Here is a 16,724-nt window from a genome sequence, read left to right as displayed (position 1 = left end):
GGAGGTAGTTACAGTGTTTAGTGAGAGCAGGAGCATGGTGCAGGGAGGTAGTTACAGTGTTTAGTGAGAGCAGGAGCATGGTGCAGGGAGGTAGTTACAGTGTTTAGTGAGAGCAGGAGCATGGTGCAGGGAGGTAGTTGCAGTGTTTAGTGAGAGCAGGAGCATGGTGCAGGGAGGTAGTTACAGTGTTTAGTGAGAGCAGGAGCATGGTGCATTGAGGTAGTTGCAGTGTTTAGTGAGAGCAGGAGCATGGTGCAGGGAGGTAGTTACAGTGTTTAGTGAGAGCAGGAGCATGGCGCAGGGAGGTAGTTACAGTGTTTAGTGAGAGCAGGAGCATGGCGCAGGGAGGTAGTTGCAGTGTTTATTGAGAGCAGGAGCATGGTGCAGGGAGGTAGTTGCAGTGTTTAGTGAGAGCAGGAGCATGGTGCAGGGAGGTAGTTGCAGTGTTTAGTGAGAGCAGGAGCATGGTGCAGGGAGGTAGTTGCAGTGTTTAGTGAGAGCAGGAGCATGGTGCAGGGAGGTAGTTGCAGTGTTTAGTGAGAGCAGGAGCATGGCGCAGGTAGGTAGTTACAGTGTTTAGTGAGAGCAGGAGCATGGCGCAGGGAGGTAGTTGCAGTGTTTAGTGAGAGCAGGAGCATGGCGCAGGGAGGTAGTTACAGTGTTTAGTGAGAGCAGGAGCATGGCGCAGGGAGGTAGTTACAGTGTTTAGTGAGAGCAGGAGCATGGCGCAGGGAGGTAGTTATAGTTTTTAGTGAGAGCAGGAGTATGGTGCAGGGAGGTAGTTACAGTGTTTAGTGAGAGCAGGAGCATGGTGCAGGGAGGTAGTTACAGTGTTTAGTGAGAGCAGGAGCATGGTGCAGGGAGGTAGTTGCAGTGTTTAGTGAGAGCAGGAGCATGGTGCAGGGAGGTAGTTACAGTGTTTAGTGAGAGCAGGAGCATGGCGCAGGGAGGTAGTTGCAGTGTTTATTGAGAGCAGGAGCATGGCGCAGGGAGGTAGTTGCAGTGTTTAGTGAGAGCAGGAGCATGGCGCAGGGAGGTAGTTACAGTGTTTAGTGAGAGCAGGAGCATGGCGCAGGGAGGTAGTTGCAGTGTTTATTGAGAGCAGGAGCATGGTGCAGGGAGGTAGTTGCAGTGTTTAGTGAGAGCAGGAGCATGGTGCAGGGAGGTAGTTGCAGTGTTTAGTGAGAGCAGGAGCATGGTGCAGGGAGGTAGTTACAGTGTTTAGTGAGAGCAGGAGCATGGCGCAGGGAGGTAGTTGCAGTGTTTATTGAGAGCAGGAGCATGGCGCAGGGAGGTAGTTGCAGTGTTTAGTGAGAGCAGGAGCATGGCGCAGGGAGGTAGTTACAGTGTTTATTGAGAGCAGGAGCATGGCGCAGGGAGGTAGTTGCCGTGTTTATTGAGAGCAGGAGCATGGTGCAGGGAGGTAGTTGCAGTGTTTAGTGAGAGCAGGAGCATGGTGCAGGGAGGTAGTTGCAGTGTTTAGTGAGAGCAGGAGCATGGCGCAGGGAGGTAGTTGCAGTTTTTATTGAGAGCAGGAGCATGGCGCAGGGAGGTAGTTGCAGTGTTTAGTGAGAACAGGAGCATGGCGCAGGGAGGTAGTTACAGTGTTTAGTGAGAGCAGGAGCATGGCGCAGGGAGGTAGTTGCAGTGTTTATTGAGAGCAGGAGCATGGCGCAGGGAGGTAGTTGCAGTGTTTAGTGAGAGCAGGAGCATGGCGCAGGGAGGTAGTTACAGTGTTTAGTGAGAGCAGGAGCATGGCGCAGGGAGGTAGTTGCAGTGTTTATTGAGAGCAGGAGCATGGTGCAGGGAGGTAGTTGCAGTGTTTAGTGAGAGCAGGAGCATGGTGCAGGGAGGTAGTTGCAGTGTTTAGTGAGAGCAGGAGCATGGTGCAGGGAGGTAGTTACAGTGTTTAGTGAGAGCAGGAGCATGGCGCAGGGAGGTAGTTGCAGTGTTTATTGAGAGCAGGAGCATGGCGCAGGGAGGTAGTTGCAGTGTTTAGTGAGAGCAGGAGCATGGCGCAGGGAGATAGTTACAGTGTTTATTGAGAGCAGGAGCATGGCGCAGGGAGGTAGTTGCAGTGTTTATTGAGAGCAGGAGCATGGTGCAGGGAGGTAGTTACAGTGTTTAGTGAGAGCAGGAGCATGGCGCAGGGAGGTAGTTACAGTGTTTAGAGAGAGCAGGAGCATGGTGCAGGGAGGTAGTTGCAGTGTTTAGTGAGAGCAGGAGCATGGTGCAGGGAGGTAGTTACAGTGTTTAGTGAGAGCAGGAGCATGATGCAGGGAGGTAGTTACAGTGTTTAGTGAGAGCAGGAGCATGGTGCAGGGAGGTAGTTACAGTGTTTAGTGAGAGCAGGAGCATGGTGCAGGGGGGTAGTTACAGTGTTTAGTGAGAGCAGGAGCATGGTGCAGGGAGGTAGTTGCAGTGTTTAGTGAGAGCAGGAGCATGGTGCAGGGAGGTAGTTACAGTGTTTAGTGAGAGCAGGAGCATGGTGCAGGGAGGTAGTTACAGTGTTTAGTGAGAGCAGGAGCATGGTGCAGGGAGGTAGTTACAGTGTTTAGTGAGAGCAGGAGCATGGTGCAGGGAGGTAGTTGCAGTGTTTAGTGAGAGCAGGAGCATGGTGCAGGGAGGTAGTTACAGTGTTTAGTGAGAGCAGGAGCATGGCGCAGGGAGGTAGTTACAGTGTTTAGTGAGAGCAGGAGCATGGCGCAGGGAGGTAGTTACAGTGTTTAGTGAGAGCAGGAGCATGGCGCAGGGAGGTAGTTGCAGTGTTTATTGAGAGCAGGAGCATGGTGCAGGGAGGTAGTTACAGTGTTTAGTGAGAGCAGGACCATGGTGCAGGGAGGTAGTTACAGTGTTTAGTGAGAGCAGGAGCATGGTGCAGGGAGGTAGTTGTAGTGTTTAGTGAGAGCAGGAGCATGGTGCAGGGAGGTAGTTGCAGTGTTTAGTGAGAGCAGGAGCATGGTGCAGGGAGGTAGTTACAGTGTTTAGTGAGAGCAGGAGCATGGCGCAGGGAGGTAGTTGCAGTTTTTATTGAGAGCAGGAGCATGGCGCAGGGAGGTAGTTGCAGTGTTTAGTGAGAGCAGGAGCATGGCGCAGGGAGGTAGTTACAGTGTTTAGTGAGAGCAGGAGCATGGCGCAGGGAGGTAGTTGCAGTGTTTATTGAGAGCAGGAGCATGGTGCAGGGAGGTAGTTGCAGTGTTTAGTGAGAGCAGGAGCATGGCGCAGGGAGGTAGTTACAGTGTTTAGTGAGAGCAGGAGCATGGTGCAGGGAGGTAGTTACAGTGTTTAGTGAGAGCAGGAGCATGGCGCAGGGAGGTAGTTGCAGTGTTTATTGAGAGCAGGAGCATGGCGCAGGGAGGTAGTTGCAGTGTTTAGTGAGAGCAGGAGCATGGCGCAGGGAGGTAGTTACAGTGTTTAGTGAGAGCAGGAGCATGGCGCAGGGAGGTAGTTGCAGTGTTTATTGAGAGCAGGAGCATGGTGCAGGGAGGTAGTTACAGTGTTTAGTGAGAGCAGGAGCATGGCGCAGGGAGGTAGTTACAGTGTTTAGTGAGAGCAGGAGCATGGCGCAGGGAGGTAGTTGCAGTGTTTAGTGAGAGCAGGAGCATGGTGCAGGGAGGTAGTTGCAGTGTTTAGTGAGAGCAGGAGCATGGCGCAGGGAGGTAGTTACAGTGTTTAGTGAGAGCAGGAGCATGGTGCAGGGAGGTAGTTACAGTGTTTAGTGAGAGCAGGAGCATGGTGCAGGGAGGTAGTTACAGTGTTTAGTGAGAGCAGGAGCATGGCGCAGGGAGGTAGTTGCAGTGTTTATTGAGAGCAGGAGCATGGCGCAGGGAGGTAGTTACAGTGTTTAGTGAGAGCAGGAGCATGGTGCAGGGAGGTAGTTACAGTGTTTAGTGAGAGCAGGAGCATGGCGCAGGGAGGTAGTTGCAGTGTTTATTGAGAGCAGGAGCATGGCGCAGGGAGGTAGTTACAGTGTTTAGTGAGAGCAGGAGCATGGTGCAGGGAGGTAGTTGCAGTGTTTATTGAGAGCAGGAGCATGGCGCAGGGAGGTAGTTACAGTGTTTAGTGAGAGCAGGAGCATGGTGCAGGGAGGTAGTTACAGTGTTTAGTGAGAGCAGGAGCATGGTGCAGGGAGGTAGTTACAGTGTTTATTGAGAGCAGGAGCATGGCGCAGGGAGGTAGTTACAGTGTTTAGTGAGAGCAGGAGCATGGTGCAGGGAGGTAGTTACAGTGTTTAGTGAGAGCAGGAGCATGGTGCAGGGAGGTAGTTACAGTGTTTATTGAGAGCAGGAGCATGGTGCAGGGAGGTAGTTACAGTGTTTAGTGAGAGCAGGAGCATGGCGCAGGGAGGTAGTTACAGTGTTTAGTGAGAGCAGGAGCATGGCGCAGTGAGGTAGTTACAGTGTTTAGTGAGAGCAGGAGCATGGTGCAGGGAGGTAGTTACAGTGTTTAGTGAGAGCAGGAGCATGGCGCAGGGAGGTAGTTACAGTGTTTATTGAGAGCAGGAGCATGGCGCAGGGAGGTAGTTACAGTGTTTAGTGAGAGCAGGAGCATGGCGCAGGGAGGTAGTTACAGTGTTTAGTGAGAGCAGGAGCATGGCGCAGTGAGGTAGTTACAGTGTTTAGTGAGAGCAGGAGCATGGTGCAGGGAGGTAGTTACAGTGTTTAGTGAGAGCAGGAGCATGGCGCAGGGAGGTAGTTACAGTGTTTAGTGAGAGCAGGAGCATGGCGCAGTGAGGTAGTTACAGTGTTTAGTGAGAGCAGGAGCATGGCGCAGGGAGGTAGTTACAGTGTTTAGTGAGAGCAGGAGCATGGCGCAGGGAGGTAGTTACAGTGTTTAGTGAGAGCAGGAGCATGGCGCAGTGAGGTAGTTACAGTGTTTAGTGAGAGCAGGAGCATGGTGCAGGGAGGTAGTTACAGTGTTTAGTGAGAGCAGGAGCATGGTGCAGGGAGGTAGTTACAGTGTTTAGTGAGAGCAGGAGCATGGTGCAGGGAGGTAGTTACAGTGTTTATTGAGAGCAGGAGCATGGTGCAGGGAGGTAGTTACAGTGTTTAGTGAGAGCAGGAGCATGGCGCAGTGAGGTAGTTGCAGTGTTTATTGAGAGCAGGAGCATGGTGCAGGGAGGTAGTTACAGTGTTTAGTGAGAGCAGGAGCATGGTGCAGGGAGGTAGTTACAGTGTTTAGTGAGAGCAGGAGCATGGTGCAGGGAGGTAGTTGCAGTGTTTAGTGAGAGCAGGAGCATGGTGCAGGGAGGTAGTTGCAGTGTTTAGTGAGAGCAGGAGCATGGTGCAGGGAGGTAGTTACAGTGTTTAGTGAGAGCAGGAGCATGGCGCAGGGAGGTAGTTGCAGTGTTTATTGAGAGCAGGAGCATGGCGCAGGGAGGTAGTTGCAGTGTTTAGTGAGAGCAGGAGCATGGCGCAGGGAGGTAGTTACAGTGTTTAGTGAGAGCAGGAGCATGGCGCAGGGAGGTAGTTGCAGTGTTTATTGAGAGCAGGAGCATGGCGCAGGGAGGTAGTTACAGTGTTTAGTGAGAGCAGGAGCATGGTGCAGGGAGGTAGTTACAGTGTTTAGTGAGAGCAGGAGCATGGTGCAGGGAGGTAGTTACAGTGTTTAGTGAGAGCAGGAGCATGGTGCAGGGAGGTAGTTGCAGTGTTTAGTGAGAGCAGGAGCATGGTGCAGGGAGGTAGTTACAGTGTTTAGTGAGAGCAGGAGCATGGCGCAGGGAGGTAGTTGCAGTGTTTATTGAGATCAGGAGCATGGCGCAGGGAGTTAGTTGCAGTGTTTAGTGAGAGCAGGAGCATGGTGCAGGGAGGTAGTTGCAGTGTTTAGTGAGAGCAGGAGCATGGTGCAGGGAGGTAGTTGCAGTGTTTAGTGAGAGCAGGAGCATGGTGCAGGGAGGTAGTTACAGTGTTTAGTGAGAGCAGGAGCATGGTGCAGGGAGGTAGTTACAGTGTTTAGTGAGAGCAGGAGCATGGGGCAGGGAGGTAGTTACAGTGTTTATTGAGAGCAGGAGCATGGCGCAGTGAGGTAGTTACAGTGTTTAGTGAGAGCAGGAGCATGGTGCAGGGAGGTAGTTACAGTGTTTAGTGAGAGCAGGAGCATGGTGCAGGGAGGTAGTTACAGTGTTTAGTGAGAGCAGGAGCATGGTGCAGGGAGGTAGTTACAGTGTTTATTGAGAGCAGGAGCATGGTGCAGGGAGGTAGTTACAGTGTTTAGTGAGAGCAGGAGCATGGCGCAGTGAGGTAGTTGCAGTGTTTATTGAGAGCAGGAGCATGGTGCAGGGAGGTAGTTACAGTGTTTAGTGAGAGCAGGAGCATGGTGCAGGGAGGTAGTTACAGTGTTTAGTGAGAGCAGGAGCATGGTGCAGGGAGGTAGTTGCAGTGTTTAGTGAGAGCAGGAGCATGGTGCAGGGAGGTAGTTGCAGTGTTTAGTGAGAGCAGGAGCATGGTGCAGGGAGGTAGTTACAGTGTTTAGTGAGAGCAGGAGCATGGTGCAGGGAGGTAGTTACAGTGTTTAGTGAGAGCAGGAGCATGGTGCAGGGAGGTAGTTGCAGTGTTTAGTGAGAGCAGGAGCATGGTGCAGGGAGGTAGATACAGTGTTTATTGAGAGCAGGAGCATGGCGCAGGGAGGTAGTTGCAGTGTTTATTGAGAGCAGGAGCATGGCGCAGGGAGGTAGTTGCAGTGTTTAGTGAGAGCAGGAGCATGGTGCAGGGAGGTAGTTGCAGTGTTTATTGAGAGCAGGAGCATGGTGCAGGGAGGTAGTTGCAGTGTTTATTGAGAGCAGGAGCATGGTGCAGGGAGGTAGTTGCAGTGTTTATTGAGAGCAGGAGCATGGCGCAGGGAGGTAGTTACAGTGTTTAGTGAGAGCAGGAGCATGGTGCAGGGAGGTAGTTACAGTGTTTAGTGAGAGCAGGAGCATGGTGCAGGGAGGTAGTTACAGTGTTTATTGAGAGCAGGAGCATGGCGCAGGGAGGTAGTTACAGTGTTTAGTGAGAGCAGGAGCATGGTGCAGGGAGGTAGTTACAGTGTTTAGTGAGAGCAGGAGCATGGCGCAGGGAGGTAGCTGCAGTGTTTATTGAGAGCAGGAGCATGGCGCAGGGAGGTAGTTACAGTGTTTATTGAGAGCAGGAGCATGGTGCAGGGAGGTAGTTACAGTGTTTAGTGAGAGCAGGAGCATGGTGCAGGGAGGTAGTTACAGTGTTTAGTGAGAGCAGGAGCATGGCGCAGTGAGGTAGTTACAGTGTTTAGTGAGAGCAGGAGCATGGCGCAGTGAGGTAGTTACAGTGTTTAGTGAGAGCAGGAGCATGGTGCAGGGAGGTAGTTACAGTGTTTAGTGAGAGCAGGAGCATGGCGCAGTGAGGTAGTTACAGTGTTTAGTGAGAGCAGGAGCATGGTGCAGGGAGGTAGTTACAGTGTTTAGTGAGAGCAGGAGCATGGTGCAGGGAGGTAGTTACAGTGTTTAGTGAGAGCAGGAGCATGGCGCAGTGAGGTAGTTACAGTGTTTAGTGAGAGCAGGAGCATGGCGCAGTGAGGTAGTTACAGTGTTTAGTGAGAGCAGGAGCATGGTGCAGGGAGGTAGTTACAGTGTTTAGTGAGAGCAGGAGCATGGTGCAGGGAGGTAGTTACAGTGTTTAGTGAGAGCAGGAGCATGGCGCAGTGAGGTAGTTACAGTGTTTAGTGAGAGCAGGAGCATGGTGCAGGGAGGTAGTTACAGTGTTTAGTGAGAGCAGGAGCATGGTGCAGGGAGGTAGTTACAGTGTTTAGTGAGAGCAGGAGCATGGTGCAGGGAGGTAGTTACAGTGTTTATTGAGAGCAGGAGCATGGTGCAGGGAGGTAGTTACAGTGTTTAGTGAGAGCAGGAGCATGGCGCAGTGAGGTAGTTGCAGTGTTTATTGAGAGCAGGAGCATGGTGCAGGGAGGTAGTTACAGTGTTTAGTGAGAGCAGGAGCATGGTGCAGGGAGGTAGTTACAGTGTTTAGTGAGAGCAGGAGCATGGCGCAGGGAGGTAGTTACAGTGTTTAGTGAGAGCAGGAGCATGGCGCAGGGAGGTAGTTGCAGTGTTTATTGAGAGCAGGAGCATGGCGCAGGGAGGTAGTTACAGTGTTTATTGAGAGCAGGAGCATGGTGCAGGGAGGTAGTTACAGTGTTTAGTGAGAGCAGGAGCATGGTGCAGGGAGGTAGTTACAGTGTTTAGTGAGAGCAGGAGCATGGCGCAGTGAGGTAGTTACAGTGTTTAGTGAGAGCAGGAGCATGGCGCAGTGAGGTAGTTACAGTGTTTAGTGAGAGCAGGAGCATGGTGCAGGGAGGTAGTTGCAGTGTTTAGTGAGAGCAGGAGCATGGTGCAGGGAGGTAGTTGCAGTGTTTAGTGAGAGCAGGAGCATGGTGCAGGGAGGTAGTTACAGTGTTTAGTGAGAGCAGGAGCATGGTGCAGGGAGGTAGTTACAGTGTTTAGTGAGAGCAGGAGCATGGGGCAGGGAGGTAGTTACAGTGTTTAGTGAGAGCAGGAGCATGGCGCAGTGAGGTAGTTACAGTGTTTAGTGAGAGCAGGAGCATGGTGCAGGGAGGTAGTTACAGTGTTTAGTGAGAGCAGGAGCATGGTGCAGGGAGGTAGTTACAGTGTTTAGTGAGAGCAGGAGCATGGTGCAGGGAGGTAGTTACAGTGTTTATTGAGAGCAGGAGCATGGTGCAGGGAGGTAGTTACAGTGTTTAGTGAGAGCAGGAGCATGGCGCAGTGAGGTAGTTGCAGTGTTTATTGAGAGCAGGAGCATGGTGCAGGGAGGTAGTTACAGTGTTTAGTGAGAGCAGGAGCATGGTGCAGGGAGGTAGTTACAGTGTTTAGTGAGAGCAGGAGCATGGTGCAGGGAGGTAGTTGCAGTGTTTAGTGAGAGCAGGAGCATGGTGCAGGGAGGTAGTTGCAGTGTTTAGTGAGAGCAGGAGCATGGTGCAGGGAGGTAGTTACAGTGTTTAGTGAGAGCAGGAGCATGGTGCAGGGAGGTAGTTACAGTGTTTAGTGAGAGCAGGAGCATGGTGCAGGGAGGTAGTTGCAGTGTTTAGTGAGAGCAGGAGCATGGTGCAGGGAGGTAGATACAGTGTTTATTGAGAGCAGGAGCATGGCGCAGGGAGGTAGTTGCAGTGTTTATTGAGAGCAGGAGCATGGCGCAGGGAGGTAGTTGCAGTGTTTAGTGAGAGCAGGAGCATGGTGCAGGGAGGTAGTTGCAGTGTTTATTGAGAGCAGGAGCATGGTGCAGGGAGGTAGTTGCAGTGTTTATTGAGAGCAGGAGCATGGTGCAGGGAGGTAGTTGCAGTGTTTATTGAGAGCAGGAGCATGGCGCAGGGAGGTAGTTACAGTGTTTAGTGAGAGCAGGAGCATGGTGCAGGGAGGTAGTTACAGTGTTTAGTGAGAGCAGGAGCATGGTGCAGGGAGGTAGTTACAGTGTTTATTGAGAGCAGGAGCATGGCGCAGGGAGGTAGTTACAGTGTTTAGTGAGAGCAGGAGCATGGTGCAGGGAGGTAGTTACAGTGTTTAGTGAGAGCAGGAGCATGGTGCAGGGAGGTAGTTACAGTGTTTAGTGAGAGCAGGAGCATGGCGCAGGGAGGTAGCTGCAGTGTTTATTGAGAGCAGGAGCATGGCGCAGGGAGGTAGTTACAGTGTTTATTGAGAGCAGGAGCATGGTGCAGGGAGGTAGTTACAGTGTTTAGTGAGAGCAGGAGCATGGTGCAGGGAGGTAGTTACAGTGTTTAGTGAGAGCAGGAGCATGGCGCAGTGAGGTAGTTACAGTGTTTAGTGAGAGCAGGAGCATGGCGCAGTGAGGTAGTTACAGTGTTTAGTGAGAGCAGGAGCATGGTGCAGGGAGGTAGTTACAGTGTTTAGTGAGAGCAGGAGCATGGCGCAGTGAGGTAGTTACAGTGTTTAGTGAGAGCAGGAGCATGGTGCAGGGAGGTAGTTACAGTGTTTAGTGAGAGCAGGAGCATGGTGCAGGGAGGTAGTTACAGTGTTTAGTGAGAGCAGGAGCATGGCGCAGTGAGGTAGTTACAGTGTTTAGTGAGAGCAGGAGCATGGCGCAGTGAGGTAGTTACAGTGTTTAGTGAGAGCAGGAGCATGGTGCAGGGAGGTAGTTACAGTGTTTAGTGAGAGCAGGAGCATGGTGCAGGGAGGTAGTTACAGTGTTTAGTGAGAGCAGGAGCATGGCGCAGTGAGGTAGTTACAGTGTTTAGTGAGAGCAGGAGCATGGTGCAGGGAGGTAGTTACAGTGTTTAGTGAGAGCAGGAGCATGGCGCAGGGAGGTAGTTACAGTGTTTAGTGAGAGCAGGAGCATGGTGCAGGGAGGTAGTTACAGTGTTTATTGAGAGCAGGAGCATGGTGCAGGGAGGTAGTTACAGTGTTTAGTGAGAGCAGGAGCATGGCGCAGTGAGGTAGTTGCAGTGTTTATTGAGAGCAGGAGCATGGTGCAGGGAGGTAGTTACAGTGTTTAGTGAGAGCAGGAGCATGGTGCAGGGAGGTAGTTACAGTGTTTAGTGAGAGCAGGAGCATGGCGCAGGGAGGTAGTTACAGTGTTTAGTGAGAGCAGGAGCATGGCGCAGGGAGGTAGTTGCAGTGTTTAGTGAGAGCAGGAGCATGGTGCAGGGAGGTAGATACAGTGTTTATTGAGAGCAGGAGCATGGCGCAGGGAGGTAGTTGCAGTGTTTATTGAGAGCAGGAGCATGGCGCAGGGAGGTAGTTGCAGTGTTTAGTGAGAGCAGGAGCATGGTGCAGGGAGGTAGTTGCAGTGTTTATTGAGAGCAGGAGCATGGTGCAGGGAGGTAGTTGCAGTGTTTATTGAGAGCAGGAGCATGGTGCAGGGAGGTAGTTGCAGTGTTTATTGAGAGCAGGAGCATGGCGCAGGGAGGTAGTTACAGTGTTTAGTGAGAGCAGGAGCATGGTGCAGGGAGGTAGTTACAGTGTTTAGTGAGAGCAGGAGCATGGTGCAGGGAGGTAGTTACAGTGTTTATTGAGAGCAGGAGCATGGCGCAGGGAGGTAGTTACAGTGTTTAGTGAGAGCAGGAGCATGGTGCAGGGAGGTAGTTACAGTGTTTAGTGAGAGCAGGAGCATGGTGCAGGGAGGTAGTTACAGTGTTTAGTGAGAGCAGGAGCATGGCGCAGGGAGGTAGCTGCAGTGTTTATTGAGAGCAGGAGCATGGCGCAGGGAGGTAGTTACAGTGTTTATTGAGAGCAGGAGCATGGTGCAGGGAGGTAGTTACAGTGTTTAGTGAGAGCAGGAGCATGGTGCAGGGAGGTAGTTACAGTGTTTAGTGAGAGCAGGAGCATGGCGCAGTGAGGTAGTTACAGTGTTTAGTGAGAGCAGGAGCATGGCGCAGTGAGGTAGTTACAGTGTTTAGTGAGAGCAGGAGCATGGTGCAGGGAGGTAGTTACAGTGTTTAGTGAGAGCAGGAGCATGGCGCAGTGAGGTAGTTACAGTGTTTAGTGAGAGCAGGAGCATGGTGCAGGGAGGTAGTTACAGTGTTTAGTGAGAGCAGGAGCATGGTGCAGGGAGGTAGTTACAGTGTTTAGTGAGAGCAGGAGCATGGCGCAGTGAGGTAGTTACAGTGTTTAGTGAGAGCAGGAGCATGGCGCAGTGAGGTAGTTACAGTGTTTAGTGAGAGCAGGAGCATGGTGCAGGGAGGTAGTTACAGTGTTTAGTGAGAGCAGGAGCATGGTGCAGGGAGGTAGTTACAGTGTTTAGTGAGAGCAGGAGCATGGCGCAGTGAGGTAGTTACAGTGTTTAGTGAGAGCAGGAGCATGGTGCAGGGAGGTAGTTACAGTGTTTAGTGAGAGCAGGAGCATGGTGCAGGGAGGTAGTTACAGTGTTTAGTGAGAGCAGGAGCATGGTGCAGGGAGGTAGTTACAGTGTTTATTGAGAGCAGGAGCATGGTGCAGGGAGGTAGTTACAGTGTTTAGTGAGAGCAGGAGCATGGCGCAGTGAGGTAGTTGCAGTGTTTATTGAGAGCAGGAGCATGGTGCAGGGAGGTAGTTACAGTGTTTAGTGAGAGCAGGAGCATGGTGCAGGGAGGTAGTTACAGTGTTTAGTGAGAGCAGGAGCATGGCGCAGGGAGGTAGTTACAGTGTTTAGTGAGAGCAGGAGCATGGCGCAGGGAGGTAGTTGCAGTGTTTATTGAGAGCAGGAGCATGGCGCAGGGAGGTAGTTACAGTGTTTATTGAGAGCAGGAGCATGGTGCAGGGAGGTAGTTACAGTGTTTAGTGAGAGCAGGAGCATGGTGCAGGGAGGTAGTTACAGTGTTTAGTGAGAGCAGGAGCATGGCGCAGTGAGGTAGTTACAGTGTTTAGTGAGAGCAGGAGCATGGCGCAGTGAGGTAGTTACAGTGTTTAGTGAGAGCAGGAGCATGGTGCAGGGAGGTAGTTACAGTGTTTAGTGAGAGCAGGAGCATGGCGCAGTGAGGTAGTTACAGTGTTTAGTGAGAGCAGGAGCATGGTGCAGGGAGGTAGTTACAGTGTTTAGTGAGAGCAGGAGCATGGTGCAGGGAGGTAGTTACAGTGTTTAGTGAGAGCAGGAGCATGGCGCAGTGAGGTAGTTACAGTGTTTAGTGAGAGCAGGAGCATGGCGCAGGGAGGTAGTTACAGTGTTTAGTGAGAGCAGGAGCATGGTGCAGGGAGGTAGTTACAGTGTTTAGTGAGAGCAGGAGCATGGCGCAGTGAGGTAGTTACAGTGTTTAGTGAGAGCAGGAGCATGGTGCAGGGAGGTAGTTACAGTGTTTAGTGAGAGCAGGAGCATGGTGCAGGGAGGTAGTTACAGTGTTTAGTGAGAGCAGGAGCATGGTGCAGGGAGGTAGTTACAGTGTTTATTGAGAGCAGGAGCATAGTGCATGGAGGTAGTTACAGTGTTTAGTGAGAGCAGGAGCATGGCGCAGTGAGGTAGTTGCAGTGTTTATTGAGAGCAGGAGCATGGTGCAGGGAGGTGGTTGCAGGGTGCAGGGATGGAAGGTGCATATAACAGGGGCTAAATACACCTGTCACTCGGTAATCTCAGCACCAACCCCCCCAGCCCTGCACTAAACTACTCCATCTCCTCTATGCTCCTTCACTGTATATGTTTGGGAACTAGGGGAGAAGGAGATATTGTTGCCCTACACTGCGCTGATCAGGAGTAGAGGGACAAAGCCAGAGATGCAGTCCGTCACCCGAGTTTGACCTGCAGAGCTTTGTCTCGCCTGTAGAGATCCTTCCTTCACTCTGTGGTTGGTTCTATATCGGAGGGGCTGAAGGGACCTTGTGACGTATTGAGGGGAGGAGCTACGTCGCCAGGGGGAGGAGCTACGGGCGAACAGGGTACCCGAAAAGTACCCTCGCGGGCTCGCTTCGCTCGCCACGCTTCGGGCACGGTGGCTCGCTCCGCTCCGCTTCGCTCACCACCTAATTACTAAAAGTAATAGTTGGTGGCGTGGACAGTAGAGGAACTATCCCGCTGGCGTAGCTCCTCCCCCTTGTGTCGTAACTCCTCCCCCAAATGGAAAAGGTCCCTTAGCCCACTTGATTCTAGCATCTACCGTGAGTGAACTGGCAACATACAAAACCAAACAGGGAATGATACATATGTATTAATGCTGCAGTGAGTGAACGGGCAACATTTAAAATCAGACAGCAGCCAAATAAATTCAATACTGTTACAGTAACCACTAGGAGAGTATATGTAGTAGGAAAGGCTGGGAATCATAATACTATTAGACAGACTACTGATAGATACATAGCCATAGTTAAAATATATAGCACGACACTCTAAAAGATATCACTGGGATATTCACATCTAGAATACCTAATATCTCTTTATATTAATATCTGTATTATACAGTGGTAATTAAAACAAAATATACTTCAGGTGACCGAAATGCATGGGGATTTATTTTTAGGCTGTCACATATTTTTGAAATTTTTTGACATCTCTTAATAAAAATTTTTTTTTTACATCTCTTAATGAAACTAATAAAAGTTACTAAAATCTGAATTTATCCTGATATAGGGAAGTGTGCATTTAAGCAAAATATAGTCCTGGTCTATACAGACAAGCATTAAATTATAAGTGGGGCTGCCATACCCCGAAGGGAAGTAATATCTTCCACGTATTTTCAGGCTGTTATGATAGGACCAGGGAATATCTGCAATATATGTGGGCAGATAGTTAAATTTGGGATTGCTATACCCCTTAAAGCCCCCCATCATCTTCATTGGGACCGCCTTGTCCCCTTAGCAACTTTCCCCTATATATACCAGGACCAAGTAATTCCCCATTATATGCATTGTCCAATGACCTACTGTGATTTATGCTAGAATAAAGGTGATATCCGTGTTATATAAAAGTCCATCCCTCAACCTACTCCTAATTGAGATTATATATATTAGGAACTCTCAGTGGTAACAGTCGGTGACACGAACAACTAATGTAACTCTGATTAGATTTATACCTACCTATACTCACAGCCCATTTAAGAGGAGTGAGTTCCCGGGAGATATTTCTGTTGAGTGGGAGGTATATTAATTATAGGAGTGATGATTTAAAGCTACCAACCTGGATAGGGTGAACTATCAACACTGCCTGTGACAGTTGACATATAATTGATCTAAAACAAGATGAATGATTTATTTAGGATAACATTGGAATAGACATAACTTAACAATTATTAGATACAGGACATACACACGGACACGTGTTTTAACTCTTTATTTGCACCTTTCAGTCTATTAGGATTCACATATATGTTGATTTGTCTGATTTTAACTTATGTTTCACTGTTGTCTGGGCCGCATTAACTTTATATTTTAATGTATGTAATATAGGTTTTGTTTTAAGGTTGAATTTCTTCTCAGTGCGTTAACCATACAGATTCCTCTTCTTTCTTCCTCCCAACCTTGATATACGTATACTGTAGTTGACAGCACCCCCATATACCCGAACAAGCATTGCCTGAAATACGGGGGAAAAGGGGTTTATTTAAGTGGTTGTGGTTTGACGGATCCCCTACACCCACGATATAAGAATAAATGAGTGTGTAGATATTCAACTTCCGGATGTATATGATGAATGATCTTATAGATATGGTTACATTACACTACATCCTTCTCCACCAAAAGTCTTATAGTTGCACTTTATACATGCAGGTCCACCTGGCCCTTTGCTTGCTGGTGGTTGTAGTTCCACAGCTTCACACATACCTCAAGAAGATCTCATCTCAGCTTTAATGGAGTAAACACCCTACACAAGAGCATTGTTCCTTCCTTATGTGCTCTTATAATCTGCCTCTCTGCAAAGAGATTCATGCTTGCAAGTAAAGCACGGACAATACCATGGCCCTCATTCCAAGTTGGACGCTCGCTAGCAACATTTTGCAGGCTAGCGAACAGATAGTCGCCGCCAATGGGGGAGTGTATTTTCGCTTTGCAAGTGTGCGAATGCGTGTGCAGCCGAGCGGCCTGAAAAAGTGTTGTGCAGTTTCTGAGTAGCTCTAGACTTACTCAGTCCTTGCAATCATTTCAGCGCGTCTGGTCCTGATTTGACATCAGAAAACTGCCCTGCAAATGCCTGGACACACCTGAGTTTTTCCAACCACTCCATGAAAACGGTCAGTTGACACCCATAAACATCCTCTTCCTGTCAATCACCTTGTGACCGGCAGTGTGAATAGATTCCTCGTTAAATCCATCGCTCGGCAAGGACCCGCTGTGCTCTCGTACAACGCGCCTGCGCATTGCAGTAGTTACGCATGCACAGTTTAGCCCCAATCGCTGCGCTGCAAACATTTTCATCGAGCGATCAACTCAGAATGAGAGCCCATGTGCAGTGCAGGTGGGGCAGATGTAACATGTGCAGAGATCGTTAGATTTGGGTGGGGTGTGTTCAAACTGAAATCTAAATTGCAGTGTAGAAATACATCTGTCTAACATCTGTGGTCTACATGCAAAAGCAGCCAGTATTTACCCTGCATAGAAAAAAAGTATAAACCAACCAAATCTCAATCTCTCTGCACATGTTACATCTACCCCACCCCCAGTTGCTTGCTTTTTTACTTTACTTATGTCACCCACCCTGTATCGCCCTAGGGTTGTGGGCTACTATTTTATTATAAGTGCCTCCACCCGAGTATATAAATTATCATGGGGCTACTTGGGAAAACCCCTCCCCTATAGACAGTGACCCTATTTACCATCCTGATGTATATAGAGACAACGCTTACACCAGGCAGACACCACTTACCCCACTGGACGCGGCTCAGCAACAAGTGACTTTATGTTTCTTCCATAAGGATATTCCACACTAACATCAGTGGTTACATTGTAACAATAACATTCATGTAATAATACATTAGTTTGGTAGTAAAATATATAAAGGTCACAGTATGCATTATAAAGAACATACTAGAACTACTTCATAATACACATTGCCCCTCTAATCTAGGGCATCAGTGATAGCCAGCCTCTAATTGCCCCCAGGGGTCTTCACATTAACATAGGCAATCCTGGCATATTCCTGGATTGGTGACGTTGCCGGTGACGCAATGGGGGCGGCGCTTGGAGATCACATAATCTCGTGGTGCCGCCCGCACATAGAGTGTAAACTGGAAGCAGGGTTGCATCGACCGTCTACCATTTACACTGCACAGTTTTCCAGGTTGAACACGTGTTCAACCCCGCAAACTTCCTGAGTGGAAATACCGGGTCACTCAACCCGGACTATACCATCTCG

General features: G+C 50.0%; 1 protein-coding gene across 1 annotated transcript in view; it reads right to left on the bottom strand.

Moving 5' to 3' along the window:
* Positions 1 to 16,724, bottom strand: part of LOC134945669 (E3 ubiquitin/ISG15 ligase TRIM25-like) — a 201,522-nt gene that overhangs the window by 142,408 nt on the left and 42,390 nt on the right. The window lies entirely within an intron of this gene.

This window comes from Pseudophryne corroboree, chromosome 7, assembly GCF_028390025.1.
Source record: "Pseudophryne corroboree isolate aPseCor3 chromosome 7, aPseCor3.hap2, whole genome shotgun sequence".
Lineage (NCBI taxonomy): Eukaryota > Metazoa > Chordata > Amphibia > Anura > Myobatrachidae > Pseudophryne > Pseudophryne corroboree.
This window is presented reverse-complemented; position numbering and strand designations above follow the sequence as displayed.